At 46.2% G+C, this 26,546-nt stretch overlaps 1 protein-coding gene across 3 annotated transcripts in view; it reads right to left on the reverse strand.

Moving 5' to 3' along the window:
- The window catches only part of GABBR1 (gamma-aminobutyric acid type B receptor subunit 1), a 750,676-nt gene extending 724,486 nt beyond the window's left edge, over positions 1-26,190 (reverse strand). For all 3 annotated transcript variants that reach the window (XR_015296080.1, XM_086924382.1, XM_086924381.1), the window contains exon 1: positions 24,306-26,190. The gene's annotated coding sequence lies outside the window, so the exon portion shown is untranslated. The remainder of the gene's footprint in view (positions 1-24,305) is intronic.
- Between the last annotated feature and the right edge of the window lie 356 nt (positions 26,191-26,546).

Genomic DNA, 26,546 nt, shown 5'->3' on the forward strand with positions numbered 1-26,546 from the left:
AAGTGCATGCTAGTGACTGCGTGATTGTAGGAGTGCATAGGTAGTACATGGGTGATAGGAGCAGTGAATGGATAGTGCCTGGGTTATTCCATGAGTCGATGAGTTCTGCCTCGATGATTGGAAGAGTGAATGGGTAGTGCCTGGGTGATTTAAAAAATGCTTACTTACTGCTTGGGTGATTACATGAGTGCAGAGTTAATGTCTGCGAGATTGGAAGGCTGCATGTGTAATGCTTGATTGACTGTATTAGTTTATGAGTAATGTCTGGATGATTGCATGAGTGGATGGGTGGCGCCTGGATTGTAAGAGTGCAAGGGTAGTGTATGGTGATTTTATAAGTGCTTCAGTATTGGTGGAGTGTTTGGATAACTGTACGGCTAGTAGCTGGGTGATCCGAGGAGTGCATGGGCAGTGCACAGGTGAATGAGCACTGCATGAGTAGTCCTTGAAATATTACATCAGTGTATGAATAGTGCCTGGCTGATTAGAAGAGTTCTTTTGTAATGCCTGGGTGTTTTTGTAAGTGCATGGGTATTGCTTGAGTGGTTTTGCAAGAGCATGGGTAATGCTTGGGTGTTTGCGTGAGTTTATGGGTAATACCTGGATGATTGCATGAGTGCATGGGTAGTGCCTGGGTGGTTGCATGAGTGCATGGATAGTGCCTGAGTGATTGCATGAGCGCATAGGTAATGTCTGGGTGATTGCATAAGGGCATGACTTGTGCTGGGGTGATTGGAGGAGTGCATGTCTACTAGCTGGTTAATTAAAGGAGTGAATGAGTAGTGTCTGGGTGATTAGACGCATACATGGGCAGTGCCTGGTTGATTGGAGCAGTGCATGAGTATTGCCTGAGTTATTGCATGGGTGGATGAGTAGTGCCTGAGTGATTGGAGGAGTGCATGGGTAGTGCTTGGGTGATTTTGTAACTGCTTGGTTAATGTCTTGGTGATTACATGAGTATGAAGGTAATGTATAGAAGATTGGAAGAGTACATGAGTAATGCTTGACTGATTGCATTAGTTTATGGGTAATGTCTGGATGATTGCATGAGTGCATGGGTTGTGTCAAGGTGATTACAAGAGTGGAAGAGTGGTGTTTGGTGATTTTATAAGTCCTTGGGTACTGGTAGAGTGCTTTAGATAAGTCTATGGTTACTAGCTGGTTGATTGCAGGAGTGCATGTGTAGTGCATGGGTTATTGCAGCAGTGCATAGGTATTGCCTGCATAATTGTATCAGTGGATCAGTAGTGCCTGGGTGATTGGAAGAGTGTTTGTAATGCCTCGTTAATTTTGTAAGTGCATGTGTAATGCTTGGGTGATTGCATGAGTGTATGAGTAGTGCCTGGGTGATTGCATGAATGCATGGGTAGTGCCTGGGTGACTGGATAAGTGCTTGGGTAGTGGCAGACTGATTGCATGAGTGATTGGATAGTAACTGGGTGATTGGAGGATTGCATGGGTACTGCATGGGTGATTGCATGAGTGCATGGGTAATGTCAGGGTGATTGGAAATCTACATTGCTAATGCTTGACTGATCACATTAGTGTATGGGTAATGCCTGGATTATTGTATGAGTGCATGATTAGTATCTGGGTAATTGTAGTAGTGCATGGGTACTGCTTGGGTCATTGGAGGAGTGGAAGGATAGTGCATGGTGATTTTATAACTGCATGAGTATTCACAGAGTGATTGGATAAGTGCATAGCTATTGATTGGTAGCTGAGCACTAGAACATGTGGTCTCTGCTGCAGGCTCTCTTCGCACTGAGCTGTCCGTTCATGTGGGCTTGTGCCTTAGCATCATTACACTCGCCGGTTTGTGTGTTGTGTGTTATTAAACAGAAACAGCATATTCCCTAACGAGTGTATTAAACAGCACGCCCAAAGAGCAAGTGCTAATGATTAAGTGTCCATGTACGCACTGGTAGACCCCGGCACAAATTAAGCAGTAGTTTAAAGTCTAAAATCGCCAAACTGCTGTAGCAGTATGGTTGCCTGCTCCTAAAAGATTAAAGCGCTAGAACACATGGTTTCTGCAGCAAGCTCTCTTCACACTGAGCTGTTCGTCCATGTGGGCTTATGCCTTAGCATCATCTCACTCGCCGGTTTGTGTGTAGTGTGTTATAAAACAAAAACAGCATATTCCCTAATGAGCCTGTTACACAGCATGCCCAAAGAGTAAGTGCTAATGATTGAGTGCCCATGTGCGCACTGGTAGACTCTGGCTCAAATTAAGCAGTAGTTTAAAGTCTACAATTGCCAAACTGATGTAGCAGCATGGTTGCCTGCTCCTAAAAGATGAAAGGCTGAGCGCTAGAACACGTGGTCTCTGCATCAGGCTCTCTTCACACTGACCTGTACGTCCATGTGGGCTTGTGCCTTAGCATCATTACACTCGCCGGTTTGTGTGTTGTGTATTATAAGACAGAAACAGCATATTCCCTAACAAGTCTGTTATACAGCACGCCCAAAGAGCAAGTGCTAATGATTAAGTGGCCATGTGCGCACTGGTAGACCCCGGCGCAAATTAAGCAGTAGTTTAAAGGCTTAAATTGGCGAACTGATGTAGCAGCATGGTGCCTGCTCCTAAAAGATAAAAGGCCGAGCGCTAGAACAAGTGGTCTCTGCAGCAGGCTCTCTTCACACTGAGCTGTCCGTCCATGTGGGCTTGTGCCTTAGCATCATTACATTCACCGGTTTGTGTGTTGTGTGTTATAAAAAAGAAACAGCATATTCCCTAACCAGTCTGTTACACAGCACGCCCAAGGAGCAATTTTCATTTGAAGCCCCGGGATGGTGGCGGTCCCCAGGGCTGGGGGGGCCCCCGCAGACTCCAGCAGGCCCCCGCAGGCCCGCTACATAAATCAAATTGCCCCCGAGAGCTGGCCCACCCCGGGGCTTTTAAAAACGAAGCAGGGGAGCCCGCGCTTTGTTTTTTTTTTTTTAAATCTGGCAATTCATGCACCAGCGTGACCCCGCCCGAAAAAAAAAAATGTAAGGCTTTTTTAGGGTCTGGGGGTCCCCTGAGCAGGCCTGGGGGTCTGGGTCTTTTACCCTGCCCCCTTTTCTTGATTGCAATGTATGTCTGACCTTTTTGATTTTCACTCGATGCGAGGCTGCCAACACTTCCTGGTTTGGAGTGTTGGCAGCCAATTAGAATGAAGCTTGTGCTCCGGAGGAGATGTGTGGTTAGGCTCCGCCCAGATATCTATATTTCTTTTTCCTTTAATATTTCAAAAACTACTGAACGGATTTACACCGTTTAAAACAAGGATTGGCATAACCAATAGGTCTCGCCTTTGGGATCTTATAAGTGTTTAGTTATCCAGCGCAATATGCTTGGTGCAACAAGATCGATTGTTGCCTGGCTAAACACTTATAAGGTCCCAAAGGCGAGACTTATTGGCTATGCCAATGCTTGTTTTAATTTTCAAATCAAAATTTCTTATCCTTTGACTAACTTTTGGATTCCATGCAGGCACAGAGGTATAGGGCACATAAAACAAGCAGTAGCCTCATGCAGTAAGTTATACAAATGCTCTAGTTATACACAATAAATGAATGCACTGGTAGCATTTGAAGCAGCTTTGTCATTCGCACAACTCCATCTGCCTAAAAAACAGAAACCCTGCAAACTGGGAACATTATGAAACTCTTTCACAACGCTCTGTCCCAGAAACAAACTTGACTATATTCACTATGTGTGCAGTACCTGCACATTACAACACAACTGATAAGGTTTCTGAAATGATTACTCAGATGAAGTCTAAGAATGCTGTCATTGGTTTAGCCAATCAGAATGGTAGCACTAACTACTAATATTTTCATGCTTTAGTGGTTCAACAGCAGGGATATGGATGAGAGAGTCCATTTTGCAGTGTGGAGTGAAATTAGGGAAGCAGGTGGGCATAACCTCATTGCCCATTTGAAGTCAGGCCTTGACAGCTCTAGGTTGCTTTGCCTTCATTTTGCAGTCTTGCCTTTGGCTTGGCCCCAGGCTTACCGTGAAGGCAATTCACACCAGCTTACACCCTGAGCAGAGATCATTTGCCACTGCTAATGCCATTAGCAGTGAGAGGGCAGTGGTGCTTAAATATTTGATTGAGACACAGGCTACTAAAACCTACATCAGAATCCAGATGACAAAATACCCCTATCATGTTTATAATCGAAAATCTTACCACTGATTAACAAAGGTGGTTTATGTGCTAGCTTGCAGTACGTTATCCTTTTAAAGATATTTCCAGCCAAGATTTTCTACTAATTCTGGTCAGGCCTAATATTCAAGAAAAGGTTAAACAGTCAGCCTGTGCAGTTTTTCTGCAGTAATGTGACTTGTGTGCTCAGAGGAAACTTGTAAACAATTTTGGGTTAGTAATATTTTAGCTTGTGATGTTAAAAGTGTCAGCTAAGCGATATGACACTAGAATTTTAGTGTAACAGGCAGAATTAATGTGTCATCTTTTGCTCTCCTGCTCCAAAATACTAAATTGTATTGGCAGCTCCCTGCTGCACTCTGGTGCCTTCTGCGGCCATTATGTGATTGCCACAGTAAGATGGCTGCCTAACCTTGCCTTATGGCAGGGTTGGCCATGGGAACTAGCATCAAGCACTGCACCATTTAAAGTATGAAATACACATATCACTAATACCATTTAACACTGAGGAATTCAAACACCACTTGTCATGAACTAAGATTGTAGCTGGTTCTTATCTTTAAAAAATTGAATATCTGTGCCTGAGTGTAAGACAAATTTCAAATAAAGAAATTGCTTAACTAGTTAAGAAGCAAAGATACTTGCGCAGAACATGCTCTGTTTTCTTAGAAGAGTTTCTAAAACTGTAATAACCTGTACGCTTGTATGTAGATCAGTATGAAATGGTTGTATGTGTAACTTCAGTTACAGCGTTTGTCTGACACATTTTTTTTAAGTATGGTATACCAGAAACCTAGGGTCAGCCAGAGATCTGTCTTTACTGCTCAGCAACACATATGAAGCAGTTATCACTGCATGACTGCAGCATCCTGTAAAGGTATATTTCTGGAAGGGCGCTGACAAAACCATCATGCTTCCTTCATTTTCCAGATGGTTAATGTCTAGATCAGGGCAACCGAAGCATAAGTCACTTTGCATCACATCAGGACAGACATAACAAGGGGTAACAAACCAAAATGGAAATCATAAAAAGGCAAGCGCGGCCATACGGCTGCGAAAAAAATTAGCAGTATGCAGCTGGCACCTGGCTGCGCTGCTGCTCGCGCCTGAGCTCCCTAGGCCAGGGGAGTGAGAAGGCGGGACATGAACCTGCCTTTGGCCAATTGTGCGCTATCTTTCTTAGAAATATGCACGAAAAGGTTAATAGTGTGTGACTTTAAACTCGGACCACAATCACGAGCGTGTGGTCCGAGTTTAACCGCTTGTGTGCAGCAGGAATTCCAGCCCTGTACTGGACATTCCAATCGCGGGCGTGGTCGTGACGGAACCATTCCATCATCAGCACAGCCCATCCGTGATTCATAACGGAATGGTTCCGTCACGAGCATGGAAGGGGTTAAAGTCCTTACTAGAAGCCTCGCAGCGCAGCCCATGAGCGCTGGCTCAGGCGAGACCTAAAAAAGGGCGCTTTCTGAACCAAGAGCTACCTTTTTGCCAAATTTGGTGTAATTCTGTTCAGCAGTTCGGGCTGTAGCCTGTTTCAAAATTTCCTACGGAAATTAACATGGCGAAAACGTGCTTTGGGACCCCCCTTTTTTATCGCCCCCGCTTCACGAATCACCCCAAAACTTTCTACAGAGAAACTGCGAGGGCCAACCCATTGGTTCTGAAAAATTCATGAAGATTCGTCAAATGGGGCCAAAGATATTGGCAAATCAAAAAAAAATTCTTATGGAAACTAGGTTCTAACTATAACTACCTACTGGCGTAGTTGTAGCTAGAACCAAGTTTCCATTGAAAAAGGGATTTTTTGGTTTGCTAATAACTTTGGTATCATTTAACAAATCTTCACGAGACTTTCCCAAAATAAAATCTCATCCACCTCAGCTCCTTTCTTGAAAGTTTCAGGGTGATCCATCAAGTGGGGGCAGAGAAAAAGGGAGTCATAAAAATGTTTTTCCCCATGCATTTTTCCATAGGAACTTTAGACAATGCTACAGCAAAAATGGCTAAACGGAATTACAACATATTTCATAGGGGTAAATCCATCCAGTAGTTTTTGAGAAATCAAAGTTCATAATTTAGGTACATTTCACAAAGGGGTGGGTCCGCGGATTCGCCAGTTCACACGTGCATTGTAAGTGGCTGGGCCCAACCTGAAGGAAAAGCTGTGGCTGTCGTCTTTGGACTAAGGGACTCTGTCCCCCAGTCCTACAAAATAAAATAAGATATAGAAGGGTAGGGGTAGCCTACCCTCAGGGCCAAGTGGGGGAGTACCAGGGCACCAACCGTGGGAACAATAAAAAATAAAAAAAGTTTTGGGGGTTCCGTGGATGCGTAAATCCGTGGCAAGCCTTAGTGCCGCCCACTGGAGAATCGTGGCAGATCCGCAGTGTTTGGAGGTACAGGGGGGATTAGGTAAACAAAAACACTAAAATTCATCAGTTACAGTTAGCTCAAGGAACGAAGTGTCTATTCACTAATAAAAAACAGGTTCAAACAAAGTTATGGATTGCTTTTATTATAAGACAATTTGTATGTTTTTTTTTAAAGAAAATTGAAATTCACATAGCTAAAGTGAAATTATGGTTAAGAACAAAACCTACAAGCCACTGAAATTTGTCAGTATTTGTTAGGTAAACTAACCAGAACTTGAGTTCCCATTGTCCACGGCTCATGCTCTCTCACATATGACATCAGTCATGACATGTTAAATGATATCATTAATGAAGTCTGAAATGTCATTATTGATGACATACCAGATAACATGACGCCAATTCTGGATTTAAACATTTCACTTCACATATATAAATCTGGGGAACGGCAGGAACAGCGCGAGCAGAGCCAGTGTAACCACGCTTGCCTGAACAACGCATCTGCCTTAACCACGCATGACCGCGCTCTTGTGTTCAGGATGGGTGAGAAAGCTTCGGAACAGGAAGCTGCAGATGTGAACAGGTAAGTGGGGCTCGGGCTGGGGCTGGGTTTGAGGGGGGAGTTTTTAGGAGTGGGGCAGTTTTAGGGCTCAGGGCAGGGGGGTCGGGGTAGGTTTTTCAATGGGGGCAGGGTTTTAGGTCTCAGGGCAGAAAGAGGTTGGGGCAGTTTTGGAAAGGGGAGCTTTAGGGCTCAGGGCGGCAGGACGGGGCCTGGAAGTTTTAAAGGCTGGGTTTGGGGGGGAGTTTTTAGGAGTTGGTGGTGGTTTTGGGGCTCAGGACAGTGAAAAAGGTTGGGGTCGTTTTAGGGACAGTGTGGGGAGGGGCATGCATGGTTTTAGGCCTCAGGGCAGGGGGGAGGGGTCATTTTAAGGGCAGGGCAGGTATTAGGCCTCCAGGTGGGGAGCGAGGTAGGGGGGTTGAATTTTAGGACTTAGGGGGGGGTGTCGGAGTAGTAGCGACCATAGCCACGCATACCCCTTTACTATTCATGCCTTTACAATCAAAATTAATGGTAAAGGCATGCGTGGTAAAGGAATGAGTGGTTAAGACGTATTCGTAGTTCAGGCTACGTGGTAGAGGTACGCTTGGTTTGGCCATGCGTGCCTCTGCCATACAACCATACAACCATGCAATTTCATTACATTTCACTCATATTTAAGCCTGCTGACCATGGCCTTTCACATTGTACAATGGGCGCTGGATGTAGGGCTCCAACCGACAGCTGTTGACCTCAAACCTCCACAAGAGGGCAACCCTTACTGAACACAGCATGTATCCAAGTGCAGCAAGAGTTGGGAGCAGGGCCTGGCTTGCACCTAAGTCTAAGTAGGCAACTAACACCCACTGAGTATGGCCAAATGGGTTGGCTACAGAGCCTGACCCATGGCCAGGAAATGTACCCAACCCTCAATAGATGTCCAATCCCTGCTGCATGCAACCTTGAACTGTATGAGGCATTGGTTGGTCTCAGGGTCTGGTCTTAGTCATGGCCTGCCTCCAATGATTGTGGAGCGACCAATCCCTGCTGCATATGAACTTCAGTACTGCACAACAGAAAATAGATGTAGGGCCTGACATATGGCCAGGGCTTTATGCTCAAACCACTGCAGAGCATAGCTAGATCTGATGCTAAAGGTCAACCGCCACTGTGCATGGGTTTTGGCCAAGTGTAGCGGAGATGACCAAGCATAGCTATAGTGCGCACATTTTTTTTTAATCTAAAAAATGTTTTCAGGATTCGGGAATCCTTTGTTGGATTTGAAAATCTTGAAACTCCAAGGATGGTCTAATATTTGTAAATCCACCACATGAGTTGTGAGTCCAGTTATAAAAATATTTTTTTTAAATATTTAAACCCTGGAGAGGTCACTCTGGGCTTAACAAAATAGGCCCCAGGATCAAGTTATACTCAGTAGCTTTAGAAAAAAATGTGTTTAAAAGGTGTTCTGCTCTGGAGAACGTAGTTTACATTTTAAAGATATCTGGACCTTTAATCCACAAAATGACGTGAGATTCACAAATCCAATAATAAAAAATTAAAAGCCCATCACTTAACTAGGAAAACTTTATCTGTCCTCCAGAAACCCAGATGCATAGTCGCAAACCCGCAGCAATCTGATTGGCTTGCTGATACAATTTTTTTTAAAGGGTATATATGGGGCAGGGTGAGCATAACCTTACCAGTGGCTCATGGTCCTGGGGCACACCTTGCCTTGTGCCCAGTATGATCAGGATATGTGCTTGATTGTTTCCAAAAACTGAAATACATGCACCTAATTTGCTTAAATTGCACGCTAGATGGCTAATTTAAAAATGTATTGTTCAGAAAAAAGATATTTCACAATTCATGTTGTCTGGCAACACAAGAAGTAGCATAACACAAGGGGGTGATTTATTCAAATGTAGCGCAAAGCAGAACAGCAACCAAAGGCCTTTAATAGTGCCTAGCACCAAGCACACACCCAGGCACCATAGTGCAAAGGTGTGTATATGATGTCTAGCATGGGTTTCGTACTGGAGGGATAATGTACCAGTAGAAAAATACTATGCTTAGACTAAAACATTTCAATTCGTGTATGTGTGCTGTACAGTGCAGCATGCGTGCAAAGTCTGAAAATGATGGAGAAATTAAATAATTTATCTAAGATAACTCCTGCATCAAGGAGGTATTATTTTTTACCACAACCCCTGTCCACAAATGTTGCTAGATAGGGCTTTGCTTCCACAAACATGAGTGGTAGCATTGGAACGCCCATATACCACCCATGGGCACCCCCTTGAAACAAAGTTGCCTACCTAGGCAACTTCCCATCCCAAAAAAATGTTGTGCTGGAAAGTAAACGGCAAATCAGCAATTTGCACTGGTTGGCATCACAAGTGCAAAGTGCTGATAAATCTACCGCAATGTGCTTTTACCTAGCACAGAAAACAGACAGGAAGGGCGCCCGCAGCTGAGAAACAAACAAAGACTCTAGGCTGTCTGCAGCGCACCGCAATAAAGGGAATGATGCTGTCTGCGGCCCTGCCTTCAACTAAAATCCCTCCACAGATCCCCTGCTTTCCAGGATTGGGTATGAAAAACTTCTTGATGTAGAACTCTAGATGCTGTCTGTACAATGCATGCTGTCTTATCAGCTGAGGTGGCGGGTGTGCCATCTTGTTCAACTATTGGCAGTTTTGATTCAGTTTAGTCAGTGTTTACAGTGTTAACTTGAGTGCATTGCCTCCTGGCGCTCTGATCTCTGTGATCCTTGGCAAATCATTTCACCTACCCTCGTCTCAATATTGCAATTTGACAAAAGTTGAGGCACTGATACAATGGCTATAGGTAAATATAAAAAGAGGCAAAAAATAGTATTGGTAAATTGATACTTGTATAGCGCACTACTCACCCGCAAGGGTCTCAAGGCGCTTGTACGAATACCGCTGTGGAACCCATCCTGGCTTTCCCTGTGAGGCGTCCACTCCTGGGCACCCCCAAGGTGGAGGCCAGGCATCCTTAGCGTTGTGGGGGCCGTTGTGGAGATTAAGCAAGCTATTGCCCAGAGTTGCAGAGTGGGACTCTATGATTAGAATAGGCACCGAGGCGAGAATTATCAGGTCCGCGGAATTTTTGAGCCCAAGACCAGACCCTGGTCCCGGGCTAGACCTCTGCATCAGGGTCTGCTGCTCTAACCATTGAGCCACACTTCTCCACATCTTGGTAATGCGCAGCACTATATTACAACTATGTTCTTATATACATCCTGCGTGCCTTTTAGCCATCAGTAAAAGGTCATAGAGTTAGTTGTATGAACACTTGTCATACTCTCTCTAATCAGGAGCGAAGCTGGCTAATTTTTGTAACAAACTTTGGTATTTCTCTATTTTATTTTTCACTATTTCACTCATACCAGAGTTGCACCTCTCCTGATACTCTCCACACTACTTCCTTTTGCAACCCTTTCTAGCGAGAGGTTTTTCTAAAGAATACTGCACCAACAGGAAAATGAGAATAAGCTAATTTTCTTCACCAAACAGTACTTTTACGTGTTACCTACCTTGATATGTTGGCTGTCTCTGGTTAAATTGTGATTTCTCTAGCCAGGCAATTGCATTTGAAAGGTTGTGACTGAGTTGCTATGCTTCAGTTCCTCCAACTTTTCACAAGCAGCTGTCCTGCAGTGCAGTCTCTATATCTCACCACAAGTGCCTGCTCTACATAGCAAACGAACCATGTGACCCACTTTCTGGAAACGCAGCCAGTTAGGACTGAGAGGGCTGAGTGGGAGACAGCAAATAGAGTGGAAACAGAAGGAGCTGGGATGGAAGTGGTGTGTGGAAGAACCTTACGTACCTCCCCCAAAACCTGCATACGGCCAAACATCCATCCCAGCCAACAATGTTTTCTGAAGGGGCGGCAAGAAGCATTCTGCAGCCTCATTTGGGCCATGAGGTTCTATCTAAAGTATATAAAACTGTACAGTACGAAGAGTCTGGATAATGGATACATGTCAGGAGTGCCTTTAAGGGTGGTGAGTGATGTGTTGGTGTAGTCAGTGAGGTCATTCTGGGACTTCTAGTCCATTTGAGTCATATAAGAATCCCAAAATGCAAAGTGCTGCTAGCTATGACGACAGATGTGGCGGAATGTGCCACCCATGGTTTGTGCACACTGTTTAGCTTTGCATTTACAGTCAGCATGTGACAGACAAGGTATGGGGCTAGTAGGCAAATTGGAGGATCCTGGGAAGGCAGGACAAGGAAGAAATGCAACTGACCAAAGAGTGCCTGCTAAGTCTGTGTAGCATAGCTATCCCACTCTCCGTGTTAAGATGAACACCTTTTTGAATCCTGCTTATTCATCTACAAATAGATGCAATCAGGTGTTACAGTCTAATTAAGTCAATGGAACTGGAGCAAGACTACAAGAGCTGCAATGCATTAGGATGTCAAACAAAAGCCCAAAAGTGACAACAGTGTCTGTAATGACAAAGTGCGATGGCACGCTATTGCCAAGTGAAAGGCACATGTCAGAATATAGTTCGAAGTAGAGTGAGATGCTAACAGTAGATGACATCAAAGTGTGGGTAAAACTAGTTATGTGTGGCTGGTGTATTTTATGCTTTGGGCATTCAAGTGCTATGTGAGGGTAACAGGGTTCAGGAGTAAGGGTATGTGGACACCTGGTTAGTGACTAAGTCGCTAAGATCCTGGTGCAGGAAGCATGCGTTGTAACCCAGCTACACGCTTTACCCAGCTGTTACCCAACTGTGTGATCTAATGCAACTCAATCTCTTCCACTAGACCATAACTTAGATACAGGAAATTAGCCAAGTTTAACTGCTGTATGAAGTTGGAGAGAAAATGATGTCCCAGACAAATGTTTATTTTTGGTTAAGAAGAGGCAGCGCAAGCCAAGTTTTTTTCTATGAAAATAGGCAAACAATGCACACACAAAAAGATAGATCAATTGAGAAAAGGGTTTTCTTTGTAGAAAAAAAATTACATTTGCAGAATCCATTATTTGCTGATGGGCTTTTAGTATACTTACCATTAATAAAATGCAGCTGATACATAGACAAACTGTGCAGTGGCCTCACACTGTGCACATACTCCGGCTCTTGAAGCCAAAGAAAAACTACTGGCTCGGGCTCGTCTCTAGTCCAGCTCTGGACCAGGCCACTGCTTGTGCCATTTAATGTAGATGGCCAGGAACCAAAAAGGGTTGGCAGAAAGATGGTAGGAAGTAGTATTCGTATAAATAAAAGGAGATTGAAGCAGTACCATTGTAAGGATTTTTGGTGCACCAGGCAAGACACGTTTTGGGGTCTCTTGTACGGAACAAATTGAATTTGTAACCAGTTTTCAGTTAATGCAACCCCATCCAGATGCCACACAATATTGAATTATACATTAAACTTTTAGAAAAGGGGAAAACCAAAATCAGCTGAAAGTTCAGGTAAGAGAGGTAAAGGAGTAAAGTAGGGGTACAAAGAAGGTAAAAACAGAGTCGAGGGAAAGCGATAGGTGAGGTAAGGAGAGACATAGATAAAGAGAGAGAAAGAAAGGTATAGAGGTAGGGAGCACAAAAGAAGTAGAGATACATCCAGGTTATACAATGCGAGAGCTAGAGATAATGTAAACAAAATAAGAGAGGGGGTATGCATAGGAATGAGCTACAGGGGGAGGGAGGACGGAAAGGCATGAGGTAGTGAGAGAAATATAGAGATGCACGGTACAGAGTGATGAGGTAGAGAGAATTTGCAAAGTGAGAATTGAGAGATATAAAGCTAATAGCAATGTACAGAAGGTGGTGAAATGTACGGAGGCATTGGGTATAGAAAGAGGCAAAGTAGAGAGGGTTGAGCTGGAGTTGGGGTAGATACGCTGAAATGTAGAGAGAGATGAGGGAGAATAAGTAAGATGAAGGAAAGAGAGAAATACATTCAGAAAGAAAGAGGATAAGAGAAAGAAAGGTGAGGATGAGAAAGAAATGGGGTACAGAGAGAGAGAGTTGGCACAGACAGTCAGAGATAAGAGTGGGAAGAGAAACGCTGTAGAGAGACAGTCAGGGATTTAGAGATGAGTGAGGTGCTGAATAGATACAACACGACCGTGAGGAAAGAGAGAGACGTGAAGTAGAGAAAGGTGAAACAGGAAGAGAGGGGAGAAATGGCGAGGCGAAGGAACAATGTTGATATAGGTGATGCTATGGTGATTTACCTACTTAAGGATTGTGAGAACTTGTATGTTATGCAGCTGTACACACCAATGCACTACACATTACAATGGGTTTATGAGCACAATTACATGATTACACTGACTGCAGCTGGATAATTGTACTGGATGGGGACTGATTATGTAAGACCAGTAAGTGAGGGTATTAAAAATCTAAACCAAAGTAACAACCCTGGCATCCTAAACAGATGTTGGATGCGCGGAGCGTCACAAGCCCAATGAACTGCATTGGCCTATTTGATCATCCGTTATTATTCCTGATCATCTTGCATATTGAGCAGAAATCTGACTAGTTGTGTAACTACTTAATAAAAGGTGCCACTTGACTGAATATTAGAGCAGTACTTTTATGTTTATTTAATTGCCCCCTAACATAATGGAAACACCTGTAGCATAAATTGTAATGGTATTTTATTTTCTGGCATGGCAACAAACTCCCCTTAACCAACAACATAAAGACATTCAAAGCCTGCCACAAAGCATCCAACCCTAGATGTCAACACACTACCTGATGCTAAAACCCATGGAGACCACAGCTCTCTTGTTTGCCAACAATGCCAAACATTATTTGATTCAGTCATTGCTTTAGGAATTAAACCTAATGGGTTTTATACTCCAACTAACAGAAAATGACTCATACCAATGACGGAACATATTGCCAAACAGCCTGGTTCTGTCTCTCTTGAAAAACTATGAAATCTTTTCTCCCAGGAGAAGACTTCAGAACGATAATTCAAAAGCTAGACCTTCCTCTGTAGGAAGCTGGCTCTGTATATGGTATTGCAACTAGGTGGTTATACCAAGCAGAGAATCCAGAGGTTCCCAAAAAGTGTATACAGGGCTCAATGTAAAACCCAAAGTGCTCTATTAATGCCAAGGTGGGCGAGCAGCCTTGGGCCTAACACAGGAGTGTAAGACATTTATAGCACAACATTGACCAACAACGATTGAAATCTGTATTGTGTTGAAATTGAATCTGTGCCCCTGATTACCTGTTGGACACCCGATCCGTCACGGCTTGTGTCGCTAGCACGGCGGGGTCCCTCCTCCCACAACAGCGCTTCCGGTAGCCCACACCGGTCAGCGCCCTAGACTCCCCGGAAGGCGGTCCCGCCCACTCCTGTATATAGCGGAGTGCGCAGAGCGGACTTGCGCAGCGACGCGCAGGCAGCGCGCTTAAGTCGCGCCAAAGTCAAGCCCTACCAGTCTGCGCCTGTCCGCGCCAGGCCGGCGACAGGCCTACTCTTTTTGACCCCCCCGATAGTCCGTCGTCTACAAACAGGTAAAAACAAATATAACTTCTAAAATGATTACTTACCCTCGCACAGAGCTCCTGTCCCTCAACTCGACCCAGTTAGCAAACGTAGAGCCTTCTACCAAACCTTGCCCCCCTCCAACACGCAAACTACTGACCTGCCTTTTATGGAAATGTGCGATCACTCCCTCAGCACACACTAGAGATCTGGGACATACTTGATCAAGAAGCCCCGGATCTTTTCTTTGTAACCGAGACCTGGCTATTGGAAACATTGGGCCCGGACATAGCGGCAGCTTTGCCCTCTGATTACAAAATAGCCAGACTAGACAGAACCGGGAAACGAGGGGGAGGGACTGCGATAATATACAAAACGGAGATTGAAATTAACATCATCGCCACTCATCTAGACACCTGGGGAGAGTTTTTAATCTTCTCTCTTGCCTTCAATAGGAAGGAGTCATGGAAAGGAGCCTTGATTTACCGACCCCCAGAAACCAAAGCCAATTTTTCCACCCAGCTAGTTAACATCTTAGCACCCCATATATTAGTCTGTAAAACCTTCCTGCTGTTAAGCGATCTGAACCACCACATGGAAAAACATGAGGACCCTTACACAATGGAACTAATGAACAGTATTGAGTCTCTGGACCTAAGATTACTCGAAACCGACCCCACACAAAAAGCGGGTCACACGCTAGACATTGTATGCACCAACTCCCAAGAAACGCATATAAATGAACTAATTCCCGTCTTATGGTCAGACCATGTAATAATCAAATTCACTATTAAAACCAGTGAGCCTGCTCCGGTTCACCTTAAAGAAAAAAAGATGAGCCGCCCATGGAAAAAGATTAACCTAGAAGCGTTCGCCAAAACCTTTGCACCCCCAAACGTAAGCGAGGACATAGAGCTAGATAAGTCGGTACTAGACTTTGACTCCGCAATCAGTAAGACTCTGGATCTCATAGCCCCTAAACGCCAAATAAACTGCCCGCAAATGAAATCGCCCTGGTTCACTGATGAGTTGAAAACCACTAAACAATCTACAAGGAAAGCTGAACGACAAAGGCGCAAATCAAAAAATACCGATGACAAATTACAATACAAAATTGCACATAAAGAATACATGAGCAAAATAGCCACTGCCACTGCTAAGGAAACCTATCTTGGGGAAAAAATTAAAGCAGCCGGAAATTCACAGAAAGAACTCTATTCTATCGTAAAAGAGTTCTCAAACCCCCTTGCCTGTCAAAAGGTCGCACAGGACTGGGCTGATAAATTAGCTATCTATTTCAAAAATAAAATAAATATAATCCATGAATCATTCCCCAAAGAAACAGGCACAACAAGTGAAGTATGCCATGCAGACCTCTCTACCACAAACCCCATAAAGCAGAACCTATCTGACTTTGGAACAATTTCTGAGGACGAGGTAGCTGACAAACTAAAAAAAGCTAAATCTGGATCTCCTAAAGACCCAGCGTCCGCCCAGATCTTAGCAAAACTAGCACCCGCCCTGGCTCCCACACTAACATCTATTTTTAATGCGTCCCTAACACGTGCCACCTTCCCTACTCCCTGGAAAGAAGCCATTGTGAGGCCAATCCTGAAGAAAAATAACGCAGACCCTAAGCAACCGATAAATTACCGCCCCATATCTCTGTTACCACTTTTTGGTAAATCAATGGAATCCATTATCAACGCGAAGCTAGTAAAATACCTGGAAAGACATACGCTCTTGGATTCCTCGCAGTCAGGATTCAGAGCTTCCCACAGCCCAGAGACCGCACTGATAGAGGTGGTTGACAACGTTCGGCTGGCACTGGACTCCAAACAGTCGGCTATCCTCATCCTGCTAGACCTCTCGGCGGCCTCCGACACCATATCCCACAGAGTCCTATTAAAGCGACTGGCGGGGATGGGTGTCGAAGGCCAAGCCCTAGGTTGGATCCAGAGCTATCTTGCAGGGCAAAGCTCTAGGGTCAAATCAGGACCTTTTTCATCAGGGGTGATCAATAAGATAAGGGAGTGCCCCAGGGCTGAATTCTAAGCCCGACCTTATTTAACGTTTACATATCACCATTGGCCAAAATAATTAGGGACTTCGGCTTCGACACAGTGTCGTACGCCGACGACACTCAAATCCTCATAACCCTTGGCCCGAGCCATCAGAGACAAGAGTGAGATTCAGGAATTGCATGTTAGAGATAAAGGGCTGGATGGCCAATAATTTCCTGATGCTGAATGCAGGCAAATCCGAAATAATGCTTTTCGGCGCTGCCAAATCCATCTGGTCTCAGGAGTGGTGGCCACAGGAACTCGGACCCTGCCTATCTCCGAAAAGCACTGTTCGGAATTTGGGCATCACCCTAGACGACAAGCTGACCATGGCACCCACATAGGCAAGGTAGTTCACACCTGCATAGGTCTTATGAGAAGCCTAAGGAAAATATTCAAATGGCTACCCCTGCTTTACCGTAAACCACTGATACGAGGCCTAATCACCAGCCGCTTTGATTATGGAAATGCACTTTTGGCAGATGCGAATGAAGGTACACTAACTAAACTGCAGACACTCCAAAATGCAGCAGCTAGACTGACTCCCGACCTGCCCCCACGCACTCCCTCTGCCCCGTGCCTGAAGAAACTGCACTGGCTCCCAGTCAGAAAACGCATAAGGTTCAAGATCTGCTGCCTAGTGCATAAATCAATAAATGGACAAGACCCCAAATATCTAAAAAACAAACTTCAGGGATTCTGCCCGGAAAGAACACTGCGCTCTTCAAACAAAAATCTCCTAAAAATACCAAGAGTTCGAACTGTTAGAAATGGAGATAGGAGTTTCTCGAAGGTTGGCCCTACGGCATGGAACTCCCTGCCTACGGCCTTAAGATCAAACCAGAATCATAAAATCTTCCGGAGAGAACTCAAAACACTACTATTCAAGGCAATGGCGTAATACCCCTTCTTTTCTGCATCTCCCAAACCCTCTGTCAGCGCTATGAGACCGAATGGTGATATGTGCGCTTTATAAAAATAAATACATACACATAACACATAATAATGGACACACAACTCAAGAAAGAGTTCCAGACCAACTTAAAAAAAATATACTTTGTACTTTAATTTAAGATCAAGATCTTCACAATAAGGTAAGTTCGTTTTTTAATAAAAAATATTTTTCACTTTGAGAAGTCGACACAAACTTTTCAGCACAGCTCTGGGGAAATCAATATTGCGATTAGACAGGTAAGTAACACACTTACAATTCCAGTCTTCTGGACCAAAGGTCAGCACGGGTCAGGTGAGTACCAAAACTGCACCACCAGCGGTAGAGGTGCGGCTAGGTGCAGAGGTCAAAATCAGTGTTAGGCCCAATGCTTTTCAATGGAGACTGGGGATGCATGAAGCCACACTGCTTGCACGTAAGATTAGTTGCAGGGGCCAAGCTTTGGGAGTTATATTAAGCACAGGGGGGCCACAAAGCCGCACCAAACATACACCATCAGCGACACAGGGGCGGCTAGGTGCAAGGTGCAATTTTGACGTCGGGCACCCGATGTTTCTTAATGGGGATTCTTGTTTTGGAAAACAAGCTGCCGGCAAGGCACCGGAGGTTGAAGGGGGGAGAACGACAGCAGAGGTAAATAAAAATGTAAAGGGTCAGTCATAGGGGCGCCGTCTGTTCAGCTCACCAAGGCACAGGGGCTTCAGGTGCAGGAATGCCTTTCAATAGGGTTTGGTCCAAGCTCTCTGTTGAGAATTGGATCTCCAAACTTGAACATTCCTATCCTCCTCCAGTTCTTGATCCTGTGGTTGCAGATACGAACTTTGAAAATTGGCTTACCAACTCACTTGACTCTATTCTTCCCAAGAAAACTATTCAGAAAAAGGAGAAGAGAGCTGGCTCTGCTCCCTGGTACACGTCTAAGCTGAAACTCCGAAGAAAAGGATGTAAGAAGCTCGAGCGTTCCTGGAGGAAAGACTGGGAGGAATCCAGCAAAGATGAGTATTGCACTGCCATCAGAGCATATAAGGCTGCCCTTCGAAGCACCAAGAGACAATTCTTTGATGAAAGAATTAAAAACTCCTCTAATTCTTCTAGAGAAACCTTCCTAATCGTCAAGGAACTGCTCAAGGTGCCTGAACCCCCTCTGGCTATAGACACCTCAGGAGCCAAATGCAATAAATTGGCGAACTATTTTGATGCTAAAATGTATAACATCTTAACCTCCTTGCCCCTAGTTGATCGTGGAATAGATGTAAGAAGTCGGCCAGCCACACCCGACATTCAGCTCGATGCTTTCGGTCCAGTCTCAGTGGATGAGGTTCTCAAAGCTCTGGCCGTCATTAAAAGTGGCTCCCCTAGTGATCCGGTACCCATGCGGATCCTATAACAGATAGCGACCACTATTGCTATACCGGTTACAGAACTTATTAATGCCTCTCTTTTGCAGGGCGTTGTCCCACCTGGCTGGAAGGGAGCCATTGTGAAAGCACTCCTTAAAAAGCCACACCTTGATCCGGCGGAATTGGCCAATTTTAGGCCGATTTCATTACTCCCTGGACTTAGTAAGATCATGGAAAGGTTAGTTAATCAACAACTTTCCCATTTCCTAGAGTCCAATGGCCTGCTTCGGAATTTGCAAACTGGCTTTCGCCCTGGCCAGGGTACGGACACCGCCCTTCTGGCAGTCGTTGAGGAGGCTAGATGCATTTTGGATTCAGGAGGATTAGTGGCAGTGATCCTCCTGGACCTAAGTGCAGCTTTCGACACTGTTAACCATCAGGTCTTAATCCAACGACTGACAGATGTAGGTGTGGTAGGGACAGCTCTGTCTTGGCTTATTTCATTCCTTAGCAGCCGCACCTTTCAGGTCTGGGAGGGTAACTCACGATTGGCAGCAATTCCCCTCCAGTGTGGGGTGCCACAGGGCTCATCCCTTAGCCCCACATTGTTCAATGTGTATATGGCCCCACTGGAGGAGGTGGTTGCTCCGTTTGGGATCAAAATCGTGAGCTACGCAGACGACACCCAACTGGTTGTCTCCTTATCCCAACTTGCCCAGTGCCCGGACACTCTTCACTCTTGCTTATCAAAAATTTATACCTGGATGTGTGAATCCTCTTTGAAATTGAACGGGTCTAAGACCGAAATTATGCTACTAGGGCATAAGGGGTCCACACTGCCTTTGACCATCTGGCCCACCTGTCTGGGTGAGCTCCCCTGCCCAAAAAATGAGATTAAAAGCCTGGGTGTCTGGATGGAACAGGATCTTTCATTCAAGACCCAAGCTAAAAAAAATGGCGGGAGCTTGCTTTGGCCTCCTTCGATAGGCCCGAAACGTTCTGCCACTTCTTCCGCAGCCCTCTAGGAAGCTGCTGATCCAAGGACTGATCCTGTCCAGATTGGATTACAGTAACGCTATCTTTCTTGGTGCCCCTGAAGCTACATTTAATAAACTTCAACAGATCCAGAACGCCGCAGAGAGCTTCTCACAGGCACGTCAGTCAGAATGTCAGCAAAACCAGCACTTAAGTTGCTGCACTGGCTTCCGATACGCGAAAGGGTAAAATTTAAATCCCTGTGCATTGCACACAAACTTCTGCAGGGTAAGGGGCCCCCCATCTTGAAGAACCTAGTCTTGCCTTATAAAGCCAACAGATCTCTTTGTTCAGATCATGAATGTCTGGTCATCGTGCCCAGAGTAAAATAGGCACGTACAGGAGGGCGGCGATTCTCTGTAAATACAGCCAAATTGTGGAATTCCCTTCCCTTGAAACTGCGTGCAGAATCATGTCATCTGCGGTTCCGGAAACTCCTGAAAAACCACCTCTTTCCTTAATGATTCTACGTTACTTCTTTGCTATTCGCCTTTGTTCCTTTTTCTGGTTTAGCGCTGGGATGCTTCCGGGTAACTACGTGCTCTATAAATCTCTACTCACTCACTCACTCACTCACTCAATGTCAGAGTCTACCTACCGAAGCCAGTCGCGGTTGGGGTAGCCTCTAGATTAACACTGCAGGTGCCCCCATGGAGATCAGAAGAGGTCAGACAACGCTCGAAAGAAGATCAGGTTCGCTGGGGAGACTTCACCACACAGGTGAGTCACTCAGACTCGGGCTGTGGGTGTCGGGGCAGAGTTGGCAGGGATTGCAGTTCCCGCTGGATCTGGAGCCCTTGGAGTCGGTTTCTTCTAGACAGGTCCGCTGTCCACTGGAGATTGGGCTCTTTTTCGAAAGCAGCAGCCCTTCCAGGGTTTTCAGAGGTCGCTGGCTACATGACAGGTTGCAGGTTCGCTGAGGCAAAAGACAAGCAGGTAGGGCTGGGGGCAAGGCATTTGTCTTCAGTCTTCTCTGCAGGGATGTCCTTTTGCTTCTTATGTCATCACAGATCTAGTTTCTGGGTCAGGGGGATCCACCTAAATATTACATTTAGGAGGTGTTTTAAAGGAGTATTAGGTAGGGCCAACAATATTACCTTACATGGGGTGACCACACAGACTATATTGCCACCATCCTGTGGGAGGGGCCATAGACCAAACCCGGATTGGAGAGGTGCCCCCATCTTCAGGATGGCAGGGAATGAAAGATGTTCTTTATCTTACCCTCCCCCACTTTAAGGGTAGAGTTGACAGAGGTGAGCACACCTCCTATTCTCTTAAGTATTCTTGGCGGTTTTCCACCCCAAACGTGAGGGAGTAAACCAGGGGCTGCCATCTTCAGCTAGCAGCAGAGGCTGGGGGGTTGCATTACAAAGGTGGCAGGTCTTTGAAGCTTCACCCTTCGAGCACAAGCCCATCTTAGAGGAGGATGTGTGACACTTTTGCCCAGGATGTGCATTGATTCTGGTCCCAGCGAGAAGGAGCTCTCTAACCAGGGTTCCAGAAACATGTCTGGTGGTGGCTGGCTGCCTACAGCCAGTTAAAGACCACACCAGGGTTGGTAGGTTTTCAGGGGGCACCTCTGAGGTGCTCTACAGGTACATAGTACAATAAATCCCACACTGGCATCAGTGTGAATTTATTGATAAGAGTAGTTTGGTACCAAACACTCCTGAGTTCAGCGAAGCCATCGTGGTGCTGTGGAACTCAAGTTGTCAGGTTTACAGCCCATGTACTCTCTATGGCTTCACTGGCGCTTGCAGTATTAAGGAATGGACACTAATATTGTAGGGGCATATCTTCTCATGCAGATATGCCCTCACCGGTGGCTTAGTACACCCTGTCTTAGGGCTGGTAGGCCTGCTATAGGGATGACTTACCAATGCCTTAATGCAGTGCTGGCTGGCATGGCACCCACGCAGGGTGCAATGTCGACTTTGTTGTTTCTCCCTTCACCTTCAATATACAATGATATGAAATCCCGGAGAATATCAATAGTTTTAATTCAGTGATTGGTCCTGCAGAAGGTGGGATACAGGTCAAGGAGCCAGCAAAATGCTGCATCGATACAATAACGTCTTTAGAACTTGGATTGTATACTGTTGTTTTCTATGTTATTTTGGTTTTGACGATCTATCTGGTCCAATAGATGGTAAACTATATTAACAAATATCACTGGTATTTTATGTGCATTTTATTAAATATTTGTGCTATTCTAAAAATTGTGATTAAAGCATAATTGGTTATTTCTTTACATCGAGGTTCTGTCTGTTGCTGGTATGCTTTTTATCAGAATACCTGCCTCAAACCCTGCAGGGCGCGTACACGTCTATACTAGCGATGTATCAGTCTCTGTGTACCTGGTACAGTTCTTCCCAAACAACATATTGGAACCTGCAGGCTAGTTATCTTATGACCTGAACTATAGATCGGTCCCTATGGAGCAGGTATGCGTGTTACCTGAAGATCGTATTGTCTCTTAAAAGCAGGTTCCCTTCTTTCCTAAACACTCTATTGGTTATTACAGAGCAGGTACACTTGTCACTCTATCAGCACTATGGTGAAGGTACACTTCTTATCACAGAATGCATCAGTCTCTAATGTATTTGTGTCTTTCTTACCTGCACATTGTTTTCAGGGAAGGTATGCTGGTTACCTGATCACTATTTAGATCCCTGCAAGGCTAGTATCCCTTTGATCCGAACACTGTGTTATTTACTACAAGGTAGATATTGGGCTACCTAGACACTGTATTGATCTCTGTGGGGCAGCAATGCATGTTATGTGAATCCCTTCTATCATTATGGCACAAACATTTATCCTGAAACGTGTATCAGTACCCTATGGAACAAGTAGACTGGTTACCTCCTTAACACTGTACCCATCTCTACGCGGCAGGTATATTTGCCACTGAAACTATGTATTAATCTCTTGTGTATTAATATCTTGTGACCTCAAGACTGTAAATTCGCTATGGAGCAGGTACGCTTGTAACCTTAGCAATGCATTGTTCTCTGTGCGGAAGGTACGCTTGTACCTTAACATTATATTGGTCGCTGCAGAGCTAATATCCATCTGACAGGAGGTCTATTTCGTTACCTATAGGGTAGCTGTCCCAAGGAAAGGGTCACTTGTTATTATAGTGACACATGTATAGAGATTGAACCTAACCACAGGAGAGTAGAAAGCTTTATGTAGAATAATCGTGAACCAGAATCATCATAAACCTAACATATGCAGATTGACTGTAGAATGCTAGTTACTAGAAAGCAACAGTTTTGGATCCGATGGGGAAGGGGCATTATATGAAAATGAAGTAACTATGGCAAATAAAAACAACAACCACATATTCAAAATAAAGAAATTCCACAATAAAAAAAGCTTACAGTAAAACAAGTAGGACCTTAAGACAATATACATTTTCAATACAAAAAAGTAATGTAACATCAACTAAAGTGTGAGGAATAAAATTAGGGATAAAGTAGGGATTTAAAACAGGATTAGGGTTCAAGGTTGTGTTACAGAAAGTGTAATGGTTGTGGTTAAATATTGAGACAAATGCTAGGGTAAAGAACTGGAGTTGGGGATAGGTACAGCATAAGGGTAAATGTTAAGATAAGGATTGGGTACGGGCTGGGGGACAGAATTATGGTTAGGCATATGTACAGCTTAGGGGTAAAGGCCAAGATAAGGTTAATGATTAAGGTACGATTTAAGCATGAGCAAGGGTTAGGAGAAACAATTAGAGTTAGGAGTAGGTAGACTGTAAAGGTGATGGTCAGGGTAAAGATTAGTTATGTGGTACGGCTAGAGAACAGAATTGACGGTATGGGAAGGCAAAAGGTTATGGTAAGTATTGGGTAAGGGCCCTGGGACAGATGTATAGCTAGCTAGAGAGTAGCCTGAGGGAGGGTGTCTGTTAGTGTTAGTAATGGAGCATGAGTTAGAGCACATGGCTTAAGGTAGGTAGAGTGTAAGGGTTACACAGGTCAAGAGTGTGTGTTAGGGTTAGCGGTAGCCCACAGTTGCTAAAAGGTGCAACGGTAGCATAAAAGAAGAAGAACCAGAGGTCAGTTGACCTTAAAGGTTAGGGTTGCTATGGTATCAGTACTGAATGTTATTCAGTACTGATACCATAGTTTCGAAATTATGGAAACCTAATGAAAAAAATGTGCAATCAGATTGTCTTAATTGCGGGATACTTCTGGCGCTTTATATTATGGGATTCATTTTCACATCCGGACATAGTATTACGTGCCATGGGTCATTAATGTTCCCTGCTTGAACCCAGCAGCGGGCTCGGGACTCAATACGCCCCTCGTAGGGTCACAACATCAACAGACCCCTTACCTTTAGAGCAGCCCCTGGTCCCTGCCGGCGGCAGACATGGATGATGAAGGCTTCCGAGGGACGCCGTTCGGTGGCCCACCGCGCTCCTGGCAGCTTCCGTCGTGTTCCCGCTGGGCTCCTCTCAGCTTCCGCCGCGCTCGCGCCGGGCTCCTGTCGCGCTCGCGCCGGGCCCCCGCCGTGCGTCTTGCCGCACTCGCTGCCGCAGACGTCCTCCGCCAGAGCAGGATGCCGGGAAGCTCTGATCCAGCTCCCCGGGGGGCTTCAGTGGCTGCCGCCCCAGCACAGCCCGGGCCTGGCGCCACTCCCAGCTGGTGGCTTTTCTCTGCTGCTAGGCCGCTTTAGAACCTCCCCGGGTCCCAGACTGGGCCCCGTCCTCCACGGCCACAGCCTCTTCGGCTTTAAAGCTTGTTAAGGGCTTTAAGAAGCAGGGGAGCTCTCCCTTCCGGCTCTGGCTTTGCTTACTTGGAAGCAGGCAATGATCACACAGCTGAGCTGCCCGTCCTTCTTAAATTCTCACTAGTTTCATCTTCCCTGGCCACCGTCCTTCTCTTCTGATACCACCGGAGCTCCCCCTTTCCTCACAAGTATTGAATCCCCCCCTCCTCCTGACAATCAGTCCGTGGTTCCGGGCAGTGTGGAATGATGGGTCTTGTTTTGTCCTATTTCCAAGGGGAGGGCACACATGCCTCTGGTCTCCCAAAGAGATTCGGGTTCGCCCAGCACCCGCTTTTTCCAGGTTCTTCCTGGTCTCCGCTTCTCCTTGGGAACAACTATTGGGTGTTCCCTTCGCCTTGGAAGTCAGCTTGGGGTGTCCCTGGTGGATTCTTTCACATTACAGAGATGGTAGGGAGCCAACGTCAACCTCTCTTGCCTGGGTAGGTGATCTCGCGTCCATGGGCCGGCAGTGGTGGTGCCAGGTCTCCACTTGTCCCAGGAAGGGGGGGGGGGGGGGGGGGGGAGTTGGTGTCCCTGGTCTTACCTTCTCTTGGCAGAGGTGGTGTGACGCCCTAGGCCCTGCCTTGTTCCCGGAGTTGTGGTGTTCCTGGGCTGCCTTTTTGCGGAGGCGAAGTGTCCTGCCTCTGGTCTTCACTTCTCCATGAAGAGTGCTGTAGTCTCCCTGGAATCCCTGACTCGAAGGACTGGTCGTGGGCTGTCGCTGGACTAGAGTTGTATCAGGGAACTGATGTGTGGAGGAAAGGTGGTGTGCTCTCCGCGGCTTCTTCTCCCCTCCTTTTATCAATGATGAGGTGTGCTCGACCTTCCTTCCCTCGGGTAAGGGGCTCTTGTGTTCTGGGAGTAGTGGTGTAGTGTCAACGACAACCCCTCCTCTCAGGGAGAAGTGGTTCTGTGTTCCAGCCTCCTCTTTTCAAAGGCAGTGGAGTGCGGTGTCCATGAGAGGCGTTGCAGTGCTCGTGGACCAGTCGTGCTGTATCCCGCCTCCCCTCGTCCTCAGGGAGTACTGGTGCTTTGGTACCCTCGTGTGGGGCTGTGGCCTGGCCTCCCCTACTCTCAGGGAGTGCTGCTATGGTGCCCCTGTCTACTCTCAGAGAGAGGTGGTGGTGTGGCACTTCCTCCCCCTGTGGTCCCTCAGCCTGCCTCCTCCCAGGGAGCGGTGCTGTGGTCCCCTCAGCCTGCCTCCTCCCAGTGTGCGTGCGGTGGTGTCCAGGGAGCGGTGGTGTGGAGCACCGGGCCTCCCCTCCTCCCGGTTGAGGGGCTGTGTTTCCCCCGGCCTCGCTTCCTCCCAAGGAGCGGTGGTTCGGTGCCTCCGGCCTCCCCTCCTCTCAGGGAGCGGCAGGTGTATTCCCTCTCTCGGATGAGCGGCAGGTGCACTGGAGGAGCAGAAGAGAAGCGAGGCGGCCCGAGATTCTGCCCTTCCCCCGCCTCTTCCTGCTCTGCCGCCGCTCCCCCGCCCTCCTGTCCCCACTACCCACCAAGGCCCTGACGGGAAGGGCGGCCTGAGACGGATGGATGGAGAGTAGGCTGATGCAGGGAGGAGAGGATGCTTGTTACCCTGCCTGTTTCCTGCCAGGCCCCTCCCTTCCCTCTCTAGCCTCCTGTCAGCTCCGATCCCTCCTCCTCTCGCTCTCCCTGGTCCTGAAAGCTGCAGCCCTCGGCTTCCTCTCCCGGTAGCCCAGAACTACCAGCCTCCTCCTCTTCATCACAATGAAGGCTGGGAGAGAAGGCTTGGGCGGAGGGGGCAGAGAAGAAGGGCTAGAAGCCGCGACTCAGGGCGCGCTGTAC

The sequence above is a fragment of the Lissotriton vulgaris genome, chromosome 5 (assembly GCF_964263255.1).
Source record: "Lissotriton vulgaris chromosome 5, aLisVul1.2, whole genome shotgun sequence".
In the NCBI taxonomy this organism is placed as follows: domain Eukaryota; kingdom Metazoa; phylum Chordata; class Amphibia; order Caudata; family Salamandridae; genus Lissotriton; species Lissotriton vulgaris.